Genomic DNA, 21,279 nt, shown 5'->3' with positions numbered 1-21,279 from the left:
ATTATTCAGTCACGTTTATTTGTAACAGTAGATGGTTTAACTGGGGTATGAGTGCCATTTTTCATAAAAGCATCTGCTGCTGACTCCCTGATGGCTTTTAAATGCAGTATAATCTTTGTGTGTTATTAGGAATAATGCAGTGAGTATGTGTTACACTGATCCATCAGATGCGACTTAGTTTAACACTGTATAAGTGGCAGGGTTGCATTTACAGCACAACCATGAACAGTTTATTAGGTTAATGCAACCGAATGATTCATCGCTTAATGGCATCATGGATACCTAAAACTGCCAAAATTACTTTGCCTAGACACTTTATGTACTCTCGTGTTTAGCTGGACAGACCGGATGACTGCTTTAATAGCACAACTTTGCAATTGATCTCCATCAAACATCTTCCAAAAAAGTGCCAAATGGCCTCATTTCGGATAAGTTTTCCTAATTCGTGAGCTACAATTGAATCAAATCTGAATAAAGGATTTGGATTGGATACATAAAACAGACCACTAGGCTTGGTTTGTCAATGAAAATAGATTTAGAGTCCATGTTGAAATGAACATTTCACGTGGGATGGTGTGTTACTTAGTTTATCGAGCAGGCATTCAATAAACCGCTGACAAAATGTGGTTACCTTAAACAAATCAAGCACCGCAACAAGTGCAGCTCCCTTAGGGCTCCATTACTGCGAACTGAAAACACTAATGGCCTATAGACTGAATACTTAGGGTGGTAAATGTGTTTCTTTCAATGTAACGTCAGCTAGATATTTCCTTTCGGGCGACATATCATTCTGTCGGATTGGAAATCTGTCGTGTTGTTGACACTAGAGCAGAATTTCCACTTGAATGCAAAAAATAATGTGAATTTGACCTTTGTGTCAATGTGCTTGTTTTGTAAGAGTGTATCTTCAGCCAAACCGTTTCATTGTTTGGATGCAATTTCACTACATGGCTGAGAGGAACTAGTTTTATTATAAATGGAATCAGGTGGCGTTGTGGTCCAGGTGATAATTTTGGCTTCAACTTCTGTCTGCTTAGTTCTGGAAACACTTATTGGTAAAAAAAAAAAAAGTTCTAAATTTATGTATGTAGATGAGAATGAGGATTTTGGAATAGTGTTTATTGGTGGATGGTGATCTGGACAACTTGGTCGGATATGAATGCTGTTTTCCTGGGATAGGCCTTGTCAAGGCCTTGTTGAATGTCAATGTTGCATTAGATTTTTCATGTTAGTTCAAGACTTGACTCATGACTCAGCTGTGAGAGACATATTGGCTTGAGAAATTCTCTTTTCTCTTTTCTCGCGCTTGGTTTCTGTTTTGGCAGCGTGAAACTATTTACCGCAGTTCAGTCTTGGTTTTATTTTCCATTACTGAAGTGAAATGATCTTTATTTTTAGTAATGTTCATTAGGTTTCGGGGGTTTAGCTTCATTTAACATTTTAAAATGACCACAGTTTAATGTGAAGTCGCAGGAATTGTTTTTGAGAACACATTGTTAGCACATGTGCCTCAGGGTCAGGACTGAATATTTATCATTAGGACGTAGCTTTTAATGTTTTGCAAAATAGATGAATCATGACTTAAAAGCAGCTGCAGTGTTAGACAGCACTGAACGTGGTAACAAAAGACTGTTTGAATTAAAAAAGTAATTCTTTTGCATCTGGTGGATCAAATTTAGCTCCAAAGGTATCTGTACTATATTCACCAAATAATGCTAATTAATAATCCATTCATCAATTAATTAATTAATTTAAAAGTATATATATATATATATATGTATATATATATATATGTATATACACACATATATATATATATATACACATATATATATACATATATATATATATATATATATATATATATATATATATATATATATATACACATATATATATATATATATATATACACATATATATATATCTATAAGAAGCTTTACTTTAACACACGCATAGTGTGTGTGTGTATTTGATCTCAATTTTTTTTAAATTCAATAAGTAAAATACAGTATAAAAATTGTAAAGGCATTTGTTCAGTTTTCACTAAATGATATTTAATAATTAAATAATTTGTGGTAAATTGCATGATATATCTAATCAAAACTCCAATAGTCTAATAAATCGAAATTAGTACTGATTCACAGAAAACTGAAAAATTACATCTAAAACAGTTTTTGCTACTGGAGTAGAGCCACCCTTTAAAACAACAACAAAAACTATAATAAAAAAAATAAGGTATAGGCAGGATCACTGGACATATATTGCAAACATTCAATGTATCGTCCAGCTTTAGTGTGTGTGTGTTTTGTTCATGGTCATCTTAAGTAGCTGAACTTTGAGTTGTGCAGCCTGAGGGTCTCTTACAGTACTGTCAGTCAATTCAGCTGCCAACTCTTCAAGGATCCTCTTCAGCCTGTGGTCATGCACCAAGCTATGCCTCATGTTTATTCCGTCTTCTCTCTTTCTGTCTAGCTCATTATTGTTTTTTCTCACAGAACGAGATCTAAATTCAGGTGCGAAGTGATAGATCTTTATAGTGTGACATAGAAGTACATTTCCAATTCTTCAAATGGTCATGCACAATTTCTCAGTATTGCCTATGTTTAGGATGGATGAACGAACGCCAGGCTCACCAGTCGATGATGAAGTCCTTGACATCCAGTTTCAGTTTATCATTTCAGACTTATATGGCATAAAATGTACTTAGTATGACAAATAGCTAATTGAGAGAGAGAGGGAGAGAGAACTAAATCAATAATTAATACAACTTTCCAAACTTTGTTCCCAAACAAGTTTGTTACTACTAAGTGACAGATTAAGGCAAATGTATGATCCTGTTACTCTTTCTGTTGATTTGTTTTAACTTAATATGAATTAATTACCTTCACAACAACCCTACAGCCATAGCCGAAGCCTAAGAGGACGTTTTGCCTCCAGAGGAACGTTGGGTGATGTCAAGTGATTTTGAAACATGACATCTTCAAGCTACTCCCCTTCACCTTTACCAGTGAATATGTTCATATTCGTTTTATTCATATTACATTGAGTTGTATATACACATTATTTGAATTAAATTAATTTGACAGACAGCATTCTGTCAACATCAGACAGCTGATGTTGACCAAGCTAGCGCCAACCAACGTAACCAGAGCTGCCAACCCTCAAGCATTCACCGTGAGACACACGCAATTGACTCTTTACACACGCTTTCACGCCACACATCAATTTTCTCACGTACAGAAAAACCACGAAGCAAAGAGGACACGGAGACCAACAGACTAGACAGAGCAGGTTACTTATGATATAAAAATATGGGTAAGTTATAGCTAGCTAATTTTCAAACGCAGCTACGGTTAGCCATCGCTAACATTAGCACGTTTATAGAACAGCCTTCGATACATTTCTATGTTATAACTTCCCGAAAAAAAATACACAAACATATAAAACAAACTTCTAGCGAAATACTAACAGCATCTAACTTACCAATCCAAAAGAAATGTTGCAAGTTCGGTGTCGAACCTCATTTCTTTCAGGTCCATCAGTTGAACGCAGTGCCGATGTTTACTCTGGTTCGGCTCCTTTTCTTATCGGATTTGATTTGTGATTCCGAGCGCGGTTGTTTCCCTGTAGCGGGTGGTGGTCTCTTGCCAAGGGCTTCAGTCATCCTTCCGCTCTCTTCCCTGAACTGAAATGAAGTAGTGGGCTGTACTTTCCACACGATTGACATCAGGTATAAGTACGCCCACAAGCCGTGCGAGTTATTCGTGTATTGCAGGTTGGCTGGTGGTTATGTTGCCCGCATACCGCCTCCCATGGCCGAAACTGGTATTACGACACCTGTCGGGCCGGGGCTAGTAATGCTAATGCTAATTAAGGTTGATATCTCTGCTGCACTATAACTTGACATTTTTTGACATCATCGCCCTTATTTCTTCTCATTCTTTTGATGCGTGTAGGTCATTTTTTGGATATTTTTACCTCAATTTTTGCACATGGCACCTTTAATGCTAGAAAATTGGAGAATCACAAATACATTTAAACTGTATTTTACACTGCATTTGTCTGAAACTTTAGTTACAGTGTTGAAAAATCTGTAAATTCTTTGTCTGTTTGTTCTAACTAAATGCTATTGAAAAAACATGTTGCATTACTTTAAAAAATCTACATTTTACATTTATTTAATGTTTAATGCTAAACCAAGGCAAAATCACAAATATATTTTAAACTGCATTTGTCTGAAACTTTGGTAACAGTGTTGGGAAAAATAAAATATATGTATATATAATTCATTGGAAAAAATTAATAATTAATTTGAAGACATCAACATTTCATAATTATTTAATGTGTCATGCAAATTTTTTTGCAAAATCACAGAGATGTTTTAAAATGTATTTAGACATTGAAATTAGGTTGACAAATTTAGACTTTTTTATTTATTTGTTTTTATAATGCAGTGGAATAAATCCATGAGCTAAATACATCTAAATATTATATGTATTTAATGTGTAATGTTAGAATATTGCTAGATCACAAATATGTTTGAAACTTTGGTAACAGGATTGAAAAGAAATGCAAATCTCCATGTACGGTAAAATGAATACATATTAATATTAATAACTAATACTAAATAATTTTTTAGCTTGACCTCTCAAGTTAAGCCTAAGCACCTCCTTTCACAGACTGTTTGTTGACAGAAAAAAAAACTTTTTTTTTATACCTTTCTTGTGGAAAGTGCCAATTCAATACTGCAAACACCCAGATGTTTCTGTTTGTGAAGGAAGTCTTTACTTGGCACGTGACCAAGAAAACCCTTCGGTTTCGATGCTAATGGACGATTGTAGTCTTGGAGATGGTTACAGTTGTGTTTTTAAGCCATTAGCGAGAGTAAAAATTTCTGCCTCTATCACAGAGAGTGTCTTTGATCCTTGAGATTTATGGAGACAGACTTCAGTAAGGAGGAGTCATGGGCGTCTCCATGCATCAGAGGCTTATGTACTTCTAAGTTTTCACGGCGACTGCCTAATTGATATTTATGGCTGTATTTCTGGTGCCTAATTTACGTCCGTCATATTTCTGGATTCTTTAAAGCTGCCGTATTTAGAAATTCAATGGCATGTCATACAGCTGTCCGAGAAAGCCATGGCTAATTACTCTAAATCTTGAAATCCAGACTCTATTTTCAGATCTATATATGTGCTATTTCTTTAAAGAGGGGAAAACAAAAATAGGCCGTTGGCTGTCCAACAAAATTCTACCAAACATTATGTCATGTTTTTCAGCATGATTTACAGAAGACACCCACTAAAATGTCATTCAGTATAACAATAGTTCACAAGCCAAAAAAGCCATCATGCATATGGAAGTCTATATATATATATATATATATACACACACACCCACAAACACACACACACACACACACATACACATATCTTGATATATGCGACAAAACCTGTCACGTTGACAATTAAGTGTTTTTTTCCCGCACTATGACATTATTAGCATTATTTTGTCGTCCAATTGTTATTATTAAAATGCTTATTTAATTCGCGTTACAGTTAGAAAATGTTTTTAATACTAAAACGGTTTCAATATTTCAAATTTTTTAACAAATTAAAGTTTTTCATCTTATATTTATATTTTGCTTTGAAAAATTCATGACATTACAAGGAAGACTGTAAGTGAATAACATACAACATTTTATAAGATATGCATTTTGAGAATGACAGTAGGATGCAATTATAATGAAAATAATGCCTTCATAGTGAACATGATCACCAAGAAAACCTTTGTGTTTTCTGTACTCTTATGGGATGCAATTGTCTTTTATCTGACAAATCAGTTATTACTCTGAAGGTCTGAGCCCTCCATTAGGCGCCAGGTGACTTTGGAGTCGCAAAGTCTTGCGCTGTTGCACCTGACGTATTGCACTTGAATTTGTTGTTTTCAGTGTGGCAATCTGAGCTTGTTGTTGATGATGACAGGGATGCAGACCAGTGTTTATTGGAGTGCATTTGTTGTTGCTGCATTCCCATGAAAGCATTTCTGCCTTAGTTTGCCCTTTGGAGGTAACGCTTCTGTAGGATAAAATGTGTAGAAAGCAAAGCAGGCCAGAGACTACAAGAGCTGCAAAAAGCGAAGGACACACAGTCCTACTTCCATACCTGCATTTACACTTGACTCCCACACTCACGAACAACTCCAACACATTCGCTTACTTTTGATAACATTCCTTACTTTCACTGGTCTGATAACTTTGGTTGTCAAGTATGCCATAAATATCGAGTGATGAAATGAAAGCAGATGTTTAGAGGAGAGACAGCGTAGTCTGTACCCGTATGAAGCAGCTATAGGCTGTATGTTTCTCAAAGGCGAAAGCACTGTGATGTGATGCTTTTAACTTGGAAAGGAACAACAGGGGGTCTTTTAAATTCAGATCAGTACTGTCACTACTTCTGCACAGACAGAAATGTGCACAAACACAATCAAAAGCAGCCCTTAATCCGCGCAGACACTCACTGTTTTGTTGCGCACTTGGTTTTGTTTTGTTCGAATGTCATCATTAACATCAAAGAATTAGTTCAGGAAAAATCGGGAATGTTTGAACAATGTTCGCTCTGCTCTTTTGTGTTCTGTATGAGTTTTGCGCAATATTCAGAAGGCAGAAGAAGACATAGGATAGCCTTATTTAAGGAAACAATTGAAACTTATGTTGTGTGCGTGTGTGTATGTGTGTGTGTGTGTTCACCAGGTTTGATTCCATTGATAGAGCATAAATCCAGATTCTTGCAACAATTATGCTTAACACAGCAATATATTTTCTGTCAGGTGAAGATTATTAGCAATTTGTGCAAAAGTAATCACCCCCCCCCCCCTTTTTTTTTTACTGTTGCCCACATTTGTTTGCATATCTTGTGCACATACAGTATCTGTTTTCATATCAAAACTGAAAGTATTTTATAATTGACACAAACATTTTTTTTGTATTGCTGTTTCTAGTATTTTTGTATGCTTGTTTAGCTGGTTTGCTAATTAATGCTACACACAAATTCAAATGTGTAGTCAAGATTGAGACAGTGTACAGACTGCTTTTATCATAATTTTTTTATCATACACATTTTCATTATTATGAAATTTTGACATCAATACTGAAAGTGAAACTCGTTAATCATGATGTTATTTGTGATGTGCATGTTTTTTTCTTGCATGGTTGGGTTTTTAGTATTTTCATAGTTTGTGTATTATTGTTCATGTAAAAACTGACGTGAAGACAACATTTGTTATTGGTTGGTTTGCAAATAAACACTAAATGGTAGTTCAGATGTGTACAATTAAGTATGAGATTTGACAACCCGATCTCATTGCAATTCTTACATATATTATGAGGTGGCTAGCTAAAATCGTATGAAATTGTATGAGTGAGGTAATATGAATTTGTAAGATTTTTGCGAGTTTCCCAATTCGTATGAATTAGAACAAATGACCTACCTCTAACACAGCCCCTAGACTGGATTCCAGATAAATCGTACAAAATCGTGCAAGTGAGGTTGTATGGATTTGTATGAGTTAGCCACCTCGTAAAATATGTATGAATTGGTCATGAGATATCATTGGACTTGAGACTAAGGCTCGAAAAATATGCGTATGGGTTTGGATTTTGTTTTCTTTTTTTGTATTGTAATTAGTAATTTTAATAATGTTTTATTGTGCATGTGAATATGCTCACTGGTTTTCAGTTGGTTTGTGAGAAAACTGTACACCAGTTAAAATGTGTAGAAATAAGAATGAGATTTAAGACTTGCAAGCTTTAAATATAATGCACACACATTGTATGGGCTGCTTTTTATTGTAGCGATTATTTGTATTTATAAGGAAGCTAACAAATCTGCTAGTTGTTTTTTTTTTTTTTTTTGCAGTTGCTCTCACATCTTTACTGACACTACATTTTTGTTTTCCATGTACATATCTGTGGATGTTTTGACATCAAAACTGAAGGGGAAATGTAATTATTATAGATTGTTTGGATAGTTTGCATATTATAGTGCAAAGAAATGCCCACAGATGCCAAATCATCATTGGTTCTCAGTTGGTTTGTGAGTGAATGCTACACATCAATTCAAATGTATAGACTTGTGAAGGAGGTTGTCTTTTTATTTGCGTTTTTCTATCATACACAATATACATTTTTGAACTGAAATTAAGATTTTGGATTGTTCAAACAGCATATTTGGAAAGTGTTTCACTTATTTTAAAGGGACTATTCACCCATAAATGTGCATCAAAGACTGACGGAGAGAGAGTAAATTGTTGAATAAAGCTGCTTAAAAAAAAAAAAAAAAGTAAGTATTCTCATAGCTTCATAACATTGCGGTTGAACCACTGATGTCACGTTGAGTACTTTAACGATGTCTTTACTGGGCCTTAAACGTGATAATTGCGTTGCTGTCTATGCAGGTTCAGAAAGCTCTCGGATTTCATCAAAAATATCTTAATTTGTGTTCCGAAGATTAACGAAAGTCGAAACGACATGAGAGTGAGTAATTAATGACAGAATTTTCATTGTTGTGTCAATGACTTATCCTTTTAAGTCAAATTACTTCAGAATTACATACTACGAATACAACAAAACAAGAATGTATTTTAGTATAAAATGCATAAATATCGCAATTTTTCTTGAAGGTTTATTATTTATTTTCCCAGTCAGAGAGTTGTTGTCCAGTGGGGTTTTATTTCATCTTCAAATATTACCGTAAATCTATCTCGAGATATGAAGTCTCTCAGAACATGAGATTCAGAATATGAGCTGGTGGCTGGTTAACTAAGAATCACCACAAAATTAACATTGTACTGATTCAGAGTCGATAAATCAATGTATCAAATCATATGGAGCAGATTCAAGCCTTCATGTAGAGATAATTTATTGACAAATTACACATTCAATATTGTGTAAAATGCAAGTTTTGCATTATGGAAATTAGAGAGAAAAAGCTCAGCATGCATTCAATAACTTCAAATGTTTTTATGCGAGTAGGTGTGAATCAATTTGTATCCAGCAGGTTAAAATGGCCTGAAAGTCCCACGCTTTGAATGTGCTTCTGTGGTTTCCTGTCGTAAGTCTTTCACATAGCAGAGGCCAAAACAACAACTCAGCCAGACTAATAAAGACACAACTCTATTGACTATAAACCAAGGGGCTATAAATCCTATAAACACTTAATAGACTCCGTTATAGATCCCAAACCCCGTCTGTAGCGTACGCTCATGCCAAATGACAAGACAATACTTTGTACAGGTGAATATCATAAACTCAAAAAGGCAAATCTTTCAGGAATCAGTAGTTAATTTAGGAGTGAATTCCGTTTTGCACAGTGATAAAAAATATATGAAATAAAAATAATAAATACATTTTATTACTTAATAACTAGCTGCAAACTAATTTGACCAAGTTCTAAATATGCTAAAACACCACTGCAAGGTCAATATTAAGAGTTAAAAATGTAATTGCCATATTTAATTATGATCGTATTGTAATCATGTGCTATGCACTACACTGTTATGTATTTATTTATTGTGAAATTACTTTAATACTAATTATTTTATTTTATGCATGCAGTACTTTATTTATGTAGTACTGCATACTGTATTGATATGTTTAGAGCCATTTAATGTCATGCATTTTCACACTTATTTTATTTTTAATGAGTCATGCATGCGGTTATTCGTAAAAAATTCGTAATTCTTTGTGGGCTACTTATGCAAAATAAATCATCGGCAATCACACGGCAACATACTTGCTATTTTATTTAATTCACACACATATATATATATATATATATATATATATATATATATATATATATATATATATATATATATATATATATATATATATTATTTTTTTTTGTTACAAACTTATTTGTTTTATTTTAGTATTTTATTTGATTTTATATTTCATGCACTTTTTTTTTACATAAACTGTTTTATTTTATTTTATATATCATATACCTAAATACAAATTTATTTATTTATTTAATTATTTTTTCATTGCAATTTAATTGTATGCACGTTTATACTATTTTACACACACAAAGACACACACACATTCTTGTATTCACAACAATTTAATATCATGGATTTTTATACTATTTAATGAAAGTTTTATCTTATTATAATTTAATGTTTCATTCATAAGTACTTATTTAAATGTGCATTGATTAAATTGCATGTAAGTGCATGTATATTCTGTTATTAAGTTTTTTATTTTTTTGTAAAAATTTAATTAGTGTGTACTTTAATGCTATTTCATATTTAATTTTATTGTTATTTTATTTGTCATGTGCGCATACATAATGTTTGTTTGTTCAGTTTTATTCACTATTTTATATTTTACTCTATCCAAAAATACTTTGAAGAGCTGAACCGCAAACAAATGCCTACAAATTCTTATTATAATATATATATATATACACACAGACAAACACGTTTTTTTTTTGTTTATTAATCTTTTGTGATCTTTTCTTTTCTATGTTGAATTCCTCCATGTGTGTTTAGTTTTCTACTTGAGTCCAGGATGAATTCTCGTTGAACAAACACAGTGTCTGGAAATAACATTGAAATAACACGAGTCTAAATCGAATGCATCCTGAGACTTGTTTGGTGACAGACTGTTTAGGGTTTGAATCAGGTGCCTTGAAAAACCATTACGCTCAATAATTACCTTCCCTGTGCCGTTCAGCTTCTACTCACTGACGTGCAAAATTATGACAGTGATGTATTACTGTATTTTCTGCACATTAGCGCATGTCGCTTTTCCCTGAACTGTTATCACGCTAAAAGAAACAGGTGGATGACCTGAGAATCAGTTTCATTCGTGTCAAAACCGGTACAGCGTTCAGAATTACAAGACGATCAGCTGATGACGTCTGCGTGCTGGATTTTCACCTATGACTGTATTGTTGTGACAAACACTGTATTGTTTCTCCCTTTGCAGCGCGGTATCAGACAGGCCTTGTCACCTCTAGCGATAGCAGGGCCACTAACAGTAGCATTGCATTGCATAATGAGACAGAGGGAAACTGAACACAAAATATCACTCATGATATTCTTATATTACCTTTGCTGATCCTCTAACAAGCTTACTGGACATGTTTGACCCTCTGGACTCTTTCAGTGCTATATCAGAATATAAAATCACTGTACTTTGAACTCGAGCTTTTGCAAGCCGTTATTATAGCAGTATTTGGGTAGTTTCACAGACACGGTGTATTTAAGTAGCTTATGTAAAGAAACGATAGCATCATAATTCTTTATGTGGGCTGCTTGTGCAAAAAATCACCTGGCACTGCAACATATTTGCAACTCTACACATCTGGCAGCCAGTTCTTGAATAAGTATCTATTTATTGATTGATTTTTATTTTTTCCAACCATTTTATGTCACATAAACGTACTTATTTGTTTTGAAAGTCATGCACTTATTAGTTTATTTCGTTACATAAGCTTTTTTATTTTATTTTACTTTTCCCTCTCAATAAGGAAGTGGAATTGTGTAAAAAAAAAATTGTGTGTGTGTTGACTATTAATACATTTTGTGTCATTTTGTGTACATAATTGACACAAACTGTATAACTATAACACATGGTGTGTTGAAAATGAACAGGAATAACACAATGGTTGAGTTAAAAGTAAGACAAAATGTGCTGTACTTAACTAGACACAGAGGTGTGTTAAGAGACAACACATGTTGTGTTGTTTTCAACACATCCTTTTTGCATAGACTTTCCATAACAGTGAGTCCTTTTGCAATGGGTTGTATCTAGTCTGTGCCTTTGTGCTGTCTGATAGGAATGCTAATAAAATAGTATAAGTCAATTCAACAACAAAATGCTGTTGTTTATCTGACTTGAACACAACAAACCCCGAAATCCACAGAAACACATGCAGGAAAAGTGTCCAGCTCCAAGCTACATATGTGGAAAACGTTTTCTCAGTTACATCATTTCTAGTCTCTGATCTTTGCGTTTCCAGCTTAAACCACCAGATGAGAAGCTAAGGTTGTTCCTTGAACCTAAAGTAGGATTCCATTCAATCAGCTTGTACTGTCATATTGTTCAGCTGTAAGTTAACAGCCGTAATCCATCTCGAAGGGGTTTCGAGACAAAAGTGATAGATATTATCATCCTAAAACTCCCCTTAGGCTTAATCTGATAAATAGCACATTCATAACACGCCATCGATCGACTGTTTACACTGGCAGGAGCGTGGAATCGATGCGCGAGAGCTTCGCGGTTCGCGCTAATGTCCTTGTGAAGTGACAGGATGGCGGCGCGGCGCTTTCCTCCGCGTTTGTCCAAGCTCTCAGAGGTCGGACCTAGAAGCTGTCGAGAACCATAATGTGCTTATTTTAGCAATTTATCATCGCTGATAAAAATGCTGTGCGTGTCTAAGATGGTACATTATAATCAGATGAGTATTGACTGAATTAATTCAGGGACAAACAGCTCCTGGACGGTTTTTCCCACAATGCCCGAGTGATAATTGGATTTAGAGCTTGAAGTATTTCTAATTATGTTTGTTTGGTTTGAATTAAGGCTAATGCTTCTGTTTTATTGCCGAATGTAAATGTATAAACGGCGGGTCGGTGCGCATTTATTTGGTCGGTTTATTGATAGACATCTTTCTTAATGGTGTTGTAAAACGTCTTTAGAATAATTGCTACATTATGAAGGCATAACCTGTAAGTATATTAGTGACCCTAATTAATTTGTCACCTCCAAGCTGCTTTTAGCAAAACCTTTCACCGTTAAGTGAACGTGTCGGCTTATTTTTGTTCAAATCACATTAGTATGTCTCCAAGATCAAATGCTTTCTCATTCTTGCTGGAATAATGAGGCCTGGGCCTGTCTTTGCTTTTTAAATAACAATAGATGGATGGATGGATGGATAGATAGATAGATGGATAGACGGAGGGATAGGTGTACTCTAGATGATTATGTAAGACTATTTAATCATATTAAATCTTATATTTTAAATATATAAGACTTGAATATGTATAAATATTCAATATATGATGAATATTTAAATGCAGTTTGTAATAATGAAGAGTAGTAATATATTATGCGTAGCGTGAAATAATTAGACGTAAAATAGCAGTTGTACATTGTAATTAAAATACTTATAACATTCATAACACATTAATTCCATATATAGAATAATGTTTAATAAATTATCCACCCAAAATGCAAGAGACAGTCCTACAGTTGTTTTCTGATTCTGCTTTGTTCATGATTCAAACATTTCTACTCATAATGCACATCATGCAATGTAAGATTTGAAATATGATGTATCTAAAATGTGTGATTCATAAAATATAATATATATATATATATATATATATATATATATATATATATATATATATATATATACTGTTATATATACTTTTTATTTTTATAGGTAATTTATAAAAAAAATTTATTGTTAGGATACAATTTAACAGTTTTTAAATAGTGTCTTCTTTGTTTTATGTTAGGATACAATATTTTAAGTAATAGCATGTGGCTCATTTTTTTTGCCTGCTCTTTGACCTTCACATTTTCTCCTGATGAAACCGTCTCATTGCTCCGGTTGCTTCCTTTTTCATTTGATGTGGAAGGCAGCAGATTCTCTAGGTTTAGGAAGTGAGTTTGAGTTTTGAGTTTGCATATTGAGGCTCAGATTACCATATGTGCTTTTTCTCCTTGAATAATAATGACTGTATTAATATCTATGTGCAGTTTAATCAAGTTTGCTGTCTGCTGTTGACAGATATTTATACGCCGTCTGTTTGCATGTCTGTCCCTCTGTCTGTTTGTCTGTTTCAAAAGGAATAGTCGCTATAGCAACATTTAAAGTTCATCAGACTGAAAGTGTTCCTACTCTACTGAAATATTCAAATGTATCAGCTTCACTCTGCACTCCCATTGGTTGTCTCCACACTGCTAATTTGCATTCCGTTGTACTTGTGTAGTCTGGTATAGCTTGCAATCAGCACTTTATTTAGCTTTTTTAAATTTTTTAATTTGTAAACTGTTTACTGTATTTATGTAAACAAACTGTGTCATAAAAACATCAACATTTTGATGTGGACCATTGGCACTAGATCTACAGTTTCAATGGTCCACTTGAGAGATAGGTGGCAGTAATGCACTTAAAAATTCTGTGATCCGCCATAAAGCAAGAAGAAGAAGACCTGCTCCTTGAAAACGCACACAGGAGGATGCGCTCAGGAGAGATCTAACAGTTCGACATTGTGTGAATCAGAGGTAAAAAAAATATATAAATACTGTTCAGTTTCTTGCACAGAATGATTGTTTTGTGTTTTTACACAGTGTATCATCACAAGCTGCAGGGTTTAAAAATGCGTGCATGCTAGAAATAGAATCGACGCCTATTTTTCACGCGACACGCAAGCGTGTTGGAAGCGTTTCCAGGCAAAATAGAATAGGAAAATATGTTTATATGTCATTTTGTACACAAATACACATGAAGTCATGACATTTTGATGTTTGAAAGTCTATAGGTTGACATAAATTCAGATATAAATGTAATTTAAAAAATAAATAAATAATTATCGATTTTCAAATATTGCAACTGTCAAACATATCCTATTTTGCCATCGATAGAAGTTTGTCACTGGCCTTATTCCCATCCACTTACATTATAAGACTGATAGACTGCAACACAAACTGCAAAATCTTGGTTTGTGTTCTACTGAAGAAACAAAGTCACCTACATCTTGGATGGTCTGGGGGTAAGCAGGTAAACATCAAATTTTCATTATTGGATGAACTATCCCTTTAAGACTTGTCCACGCCCTCCTAAAATGGCTCATTATAATAAGCCCTGACATGTCTACATCACAGTGTGGGAAGATTTGCATAACATGGCCAAAATTTTCATGCAAAGAAATAAGGCGTAAATTTGATTCTCTGAATTTATTAAACTTTGACGTGAATTTAAATTATATTAATTTACAGAAGTATATGAGGTCACACTAGTTTGTGTTAGAAGATGCTGCAAGCAGCAGCGCAGCACAAATCCATGGACGAATGTTCCAAAGTAAAGTAAACTTCAACAATTTCCCTCTGCTCAGGGATTAGGGCACAAACAATTTCCCTCTGGATAGCTGGCCAATCAGCGCAAACCTTGCTTTTCAGACCAATGAGCTTTGTAAAAAATCCACGCGTTTCAGAAGGCAGGAAATAGAGGAGAAACAGTAATGTTCAGTATGTGGAAAACAATGTGTTTTTTTACATTAAACTGCATAAACACATTGCATTACACCAAATACACAAAATAATGTAATTTTGGCAACGTCTTATGACCCCTTTAAACATTGCATTTATAATAATATGGAATACTTTTGGTGCATGGATAAACATCACTGGAGAACTGTTTCTATGTTATTCCTGGCCAATATTTCCCAGTTCTTATCCAGTGTCTAGTTAGGATGATTAACTGAACACAAAGTTTGGCATGAATGTTTGCATATTTGTGTTGCTCACTGTAAGCGTTAATGAAGACGAACGACCGAGAGTGTTTCCAAGCCGACTGGTGGCAGCAAACTAAACTGGAGTTATGTGTCAGAGTTATGTGTGTGTTATGCTTCAGAACCAGAGTTGCTGCTGAAAGCCTCCTGTTTACTTATTTATTAATTCTTTTATTCTGAGCGTCCATCAAAAACAGACAGCTGTATTTCTGCTTTCGTCAGCAGAATCAGACGCTGTCCGTGGTGCTGAAAGAACCTTCCCAACTATAACGTGCCTGATATCCACATGTCAGCCATGTGTTTACTAGACATATTCGCTGCTGCTTGTTTATCATCTGGGTTTGCGCCCAGCTCTGGTTTTTCTGCTTTCTGATGGTGATAGTTTTGACATTGCCTCAGGCTGTTTATCTCACACATCATTTGCATCCCAGCTAAATTAAATGGGAACAAATGATCTTGTCAGCTCGTCCCATTTCAAATTTTGCAGCAAGTGGTTCATTTTATACTCAGGGCAGAGTCTATGCTAGTAGCATTCAGAAAATTTAAAACAGTACATTGACGGCACAATTCTGAATTCAAATCCTGCCATCGTAAGCGCATCAAAGTAGGTTCTAATGACTTTGCTTGTAAGTGCTGACTGGACTCTTCTCTAATTGTGTCTGGCGAGGCTCCTTCAATTGAAGTGAATGGGGACAGATTTAAATGCAAAAATTTGAAGCTTTTAATTTCATAAAAGCATTTAGAATAATTATTCTGTATAATGTCAGCTGTAAAGCTTTTTTTTTTTTTTTACTCTAAAACCATGTTAATGCTAATATCGTTCATGCCTTCAGGCTATACTAATGAAACATATTATTTTAACATTTACAAATATATGTATAGTGACCTGTAAATTTATGATAACATGATAATGTTATTGTCACATAACGATGGAGATGTAAAATAGAAAACACAGTCCTTTATTAAATTGAACACAATCAACATATAAAACTAGGTCACAGTGAGCACATGGGGAGCAAAAACACACACAGACAGACCAGGGGCGTGACATGTTACCCCCCTCCTGGTAGGCGCATCCTCGCGCCATAGGAACAACATGTGGAGGGATGAGTGGGAACTTGGGAAGAGGCACAGGAGGAGGAAGGACACCCAGGAGGGGGGCGGCACACAAAGTCCAGGGAGGTGATGATGGAGGGAGGAGCCGAGGAGGAAATGAGAGGAGCCAGCGTGGATCAGATGGAGGGAGGAGCCAGGGAGGAAACAAGAAGAACTTGGAGCAGAAAGAGCCAAGCAGGACCCATGCCACAGCCATAATGGTGAGCCACGGTGGGGCCGACGGAGGGAGGAGCCATGGAGAAGGACGGGATCTAGATGGCCGTGGTGGTGCAGAAGAGATGGAGGACTGAGGAGGAGCTCAAGTGGACCATTGACACTCCTAACTGAGATTGTAGATAATGGCGGTAATGCATTTATAAGACTGCGATCTGCCATAAAGCAAGAAGAAGTAGAAGACGAGGCGTGAGGCACGTGCCTGCTGCTGAGAATGCACATAGGAGGACGCGCTCAGGAGAGTTCTAATAGTTCGGACATTGTATGAATCAGAGTAAAAAAAAAATGATATAAATACTGTTCAGTTTCTTGCACAGACTGATCGGTTTGTGTCTTTACACATTAACGTATTGTCACGAGCCTCAGGCTTTAATTTGTTTTTTGTTTTTTTTTGTATGTTAAGCCGTGATTCCCATCCACTTACATTATAAGACTGATAGACTGCAACGGTTTGAGTTCAAAACCTTGGTTTATTTTCTACTTAAGAAAAAGTGACCTAAACTTGCATACTCTGGGGGTAAGCAGATAAACATCAAATTTGAATTTTTGGGTGAACTATTCCTTTAACAAACAATTTAATTTGATCACTGGGCCTTGCTTTGCTTACTCCATATTAGTGAAAGTGAAGTGAAAGTGAAGTGACATTCAGCCAAGTATGGTGAACCATACTCAGAATTTGTGCTCTGCATTTAACCTATCCGAAATGCACACACACAGAGCAGTGAACACACACACACACACACACACACACTGTGAGCACACACCCGGAGCAGTGGGCAGCCATTTATGCTGCGGCGCCCAGGGAGCAGTTGGGGGTTCGATGCCTTGCTCAAGGGCACCTAAGTCGTGGTATTGAGGGTGGAGAGAGAACTGTACATGCACTCCCCCCACCCACAATTCCTGCCGGCCCGGGACTCGAACTCACAACCTTTCGATTGGGAGTCCGACTCTCTAACCATTAGGCCACGACTTCCCCTAATTATTACTATTATGGAAAAGTATATTGCTGACTGACTGCAGTCCCAGACTTGTGCGTCTTTCTTCCAAAATCCACCCATACACACTGAATACCCTCTCTGAAGGTGCACTAGATGAAGGACCAGGAACAGTCTTGTATGGTCCTTGAGGGATCTTTCCCTCTGTTCCAGCAGGAGAAGGAGGTATACCGGGCGGGCGAGGGGATCCATGGGGAAACACACAATGGAAACAAAAAACTCAGAATAAACACACACACACACACACACAAAAGAGGGTGAAACACTCAGAATTTACTGTACTAGGTCAGGTCTTCTATCACATGACACTGCTGGAAGATACGATGGAGACATCGTACACAGTCCTTTATTAAATCCAAAAACGGGTAAATCCACACCAGGAAGGGAAAATTACACACATTCACAATATGTAGACCCAACAAACAAAGACTGAACAGACTGGGGCTTAAATACACAGGATAACAATGGCCTAATGACAAGAGACATTAATTCATTCCGAAGGGCCTTATGAAGTGGCCAGTTTTGAGCACTTTGGTTTGGAATGACCCTTCAATATGGCAGCCATGATTGTTAACACTCCGAAGTGCCCTTCAGAAGGTGATATATTCCATTTGGAATGCACCATAGGTCACAGGGAGCACATGGGGAGCAAAAACACACACAGACAGTCCAGGGGCGTGACGTGTATATAGTACTTATTTAATATTCTAATTTATAGTACTAATTATAGTACTATTTGTGTATAATAATAATAATAATTATTATTATTATTGTTGTTGTTGTTGTTGTTGAACTGTTTTCATATTAAATTTACTGAAATATAAATCACAAATTATGCAAACCTTAAATTTAACTTAAAAACTAACTAACCAAATAAATAAATAAATAAAAACCTACATACATAAATAAAAAATATATGCACTATAATTATATACCATGGCTAGCAATACTACTACTACTAATGTTATTATATATTATTATATTGTGCTATTGTGTAAATTATTCTTATTCTTATTATTCAACTATATTATGCATTATACTATTTACTTATTAATGTTGTGTGTGTGCTTTTAAAAATGTGCATTAATAAATTATTTGTGTATTATTTCTATTAAAATATATAAAAATAAGTAAAATTATCTATCTGTCTGTCTGTCTGTCTTTTTGAAACTACAAATACTAATTAAAAAGATTGATAAAAAAAATCTACGTGAAGTATCATGTACAGTAAATACACAGCATATGAATATTTTGATCTCAAATATGAATCTGTGAATATGAATACATTAATATTAAAGTACTTATTTTGAACCAAGAATATCTCTTTAAAGAATGCTAATCCCCCACAATGCAATATTACCGGAGCGTATTTCTTTGTAGTCGGGGTCGCACACACGATTCTCTGCATGTTTTTGTGATATTGTTGCACAGAGTGGGTTCAAAGTTACCAGGCCGTGTGAAGGACACTCCTCCTCTCACAAACCAATTTCACCTCTGCTTTTCCACCACACTCGTCCTCTTTAACTGGGGTTCGCAACCTGTGTATATACAGATGACTGGAACTGGCACACAAGTTTCACAGAGTGCTTCTCGAGAAAATAATTGGCTCCCAAAATACACAATGCAACAAAAGTATGTTCACTTAAGAGCCCTAAGTGCACCTGACCCAATGTGGGATGTCCAAGTGCGCCATTGGGCTATTTATGCAACCCACTTGCAGGTGCGTCCCAAGTCTGTGTCCGATAGGCTGACTCTTGAGCTAATAGATGGACATAAACTCTAGTTCCAGTGCCATTAAGACCCTTTTAGAGGTTTTAAATTATGCAATTAGGGTAGCAATTCGTTATCCGATTCCGACGTCGTAGGATCATATGTTATCCAGTGACACACGATGAATATGAAGCGAGTCGTCTGGTGTTTGATCAACCGATTTTGTCCATCGCCAAAGGCCTCAAAAAGACAAAACGACCCTATTGTCCTTAAATTTTAATTAGGTGTAATAAAAGTACGGGGGATAATGGATCCGTGTGTTCCCAAGAACACTCGAGAGTGCTGTAATGGGTCTTACGCAATGACTCTCAGTCCATTCACAGCCCTTAACGTGTGCATTAGCGAGCTGAATGCCACCCAGCGGGGCCATATCATCACTGACCTGCTGATCCCGTGGACGGTTAAGTGACTGCGGCCCCGGCGATGTTTGAAAAGGCTTCTAATCCAGTCGTTCATAATGGTTGTGGATATTATGATCACAGGAATTATGTCCGGTAAGGGTACGGCGGTTTCCCAGGGGAAGCAGATGAGGTTCACTTCTTGGCTGTGTAAATAAGGACAGGCTTTTATTGATGTCTCTAAAGATTGGAATGGGTTTTGCAGATGGAGTAGCTGCTTAAGTGTCTTGAGCAATTCATAAAACTCCATTTGAATGGATGATCGGTTTTCAGGTCTTTTTGGTGTGTGGTTGTGCATTTTGAACCTGAGAGAGTCTGATAAAAAATTAGCTGTGAAAATGTTTTTGGGTGCTGGAGTAATTATCCAGAGAAAACAGGAAGATGTACTGTACTGATTTTATTTTTTTTTAAAGGAAAGATTGCCATTTTTACAAAATTATTAATGTTAATATTACTAAATATATTGTACATTTACGTTTAATAATAATGATAATAATTCATTACATTTATATAGCGCTTTTCTAGGCACTCAAAGCGCTTACATTGTCAGGGGGTATCTCCTCATCCACCACCAGTGTGCAGCATCCACCTGGATGATGCGACGGCAGCCATAGTGCGCCAGAACGCCCACCACACACCAGCTTACTGGTGGAGAGGAGACAGAGTGATGAAGCCAATCAGAAGATATGGGGATTGTTAGGAGGCCATGATGGTCAGAGGCCAATGGGCGAATTTAGCCAGGATACCGAGGTCACACCTCTACTCTTTTCGAAAGACTTCCTGGGATTTTTAATGACCACAGAGAGTCAGGACCTCGGTTTAACATCTCATCCGAGGGACGGTGCTTGTTGACAGTATAGTGTCCCCATCACTACACTGGGGCGATAGGACCCACACAGACCACAGGGTGAGCACCCCCTACTGGCCTTACTAGCACCTCTTAAATAATTTCTAATTCTAAATAAGTGTATTACATTATTTTAATAATAATTCTGCTAAAATATTTTATGAATTATGCACATTATATGTAGGCCTATAGAAACATGAAACTAAAATTGAAAGAAATATTAAAGTTTGTAGAAAATGAATTAGCATTTTTGTTAAATATGAGTAATAATATGTGATATAATAATATAATGTAAAGAAACATGAACACTATTATATCATTAATTTCATTATTATTAGTATTATTAATAATAATGATGATGAAGATGATGATGTTATTATTAAAATATATTTTAATCATGACAACTCTC

At 35.7% G+C, this 21,279-nt stretch overlaps 1 protein-coding gene across 2 annotated transcripts in view; it reads left to right on the top strand.

Moving 5' to 3' along the window:
• The window catches only part of LOC132159763 (low-density lipoprotein receptor-related protein 1B-like), a 283,789-nt gene that overhangs the window by 948 nt on the left and 261,562 nt on the right, over positions 1–21,279 (top strand). The gene's annotated exons all lie outside the window — the stretch shown is intronic.

Source organism: Carassius carassius, chromosome 16 (assembly GCF_963082965.1).
Source record: "Carassius carassius chromosome 16, fCarCar2.1, whole genome shotgun sequence".
In the NCBI taxonomy this organism is placed as follows: Eukaryota; Metazoa; Chordata; class Actinopteri; order Cypriniformes; family Cyprinidae; genus Carassius; species Carassius carassius.
Note: the sequence above shows the minus strand (reverse complement) of the source record. Positions and strands in the feature narration are given on the sequence as shown.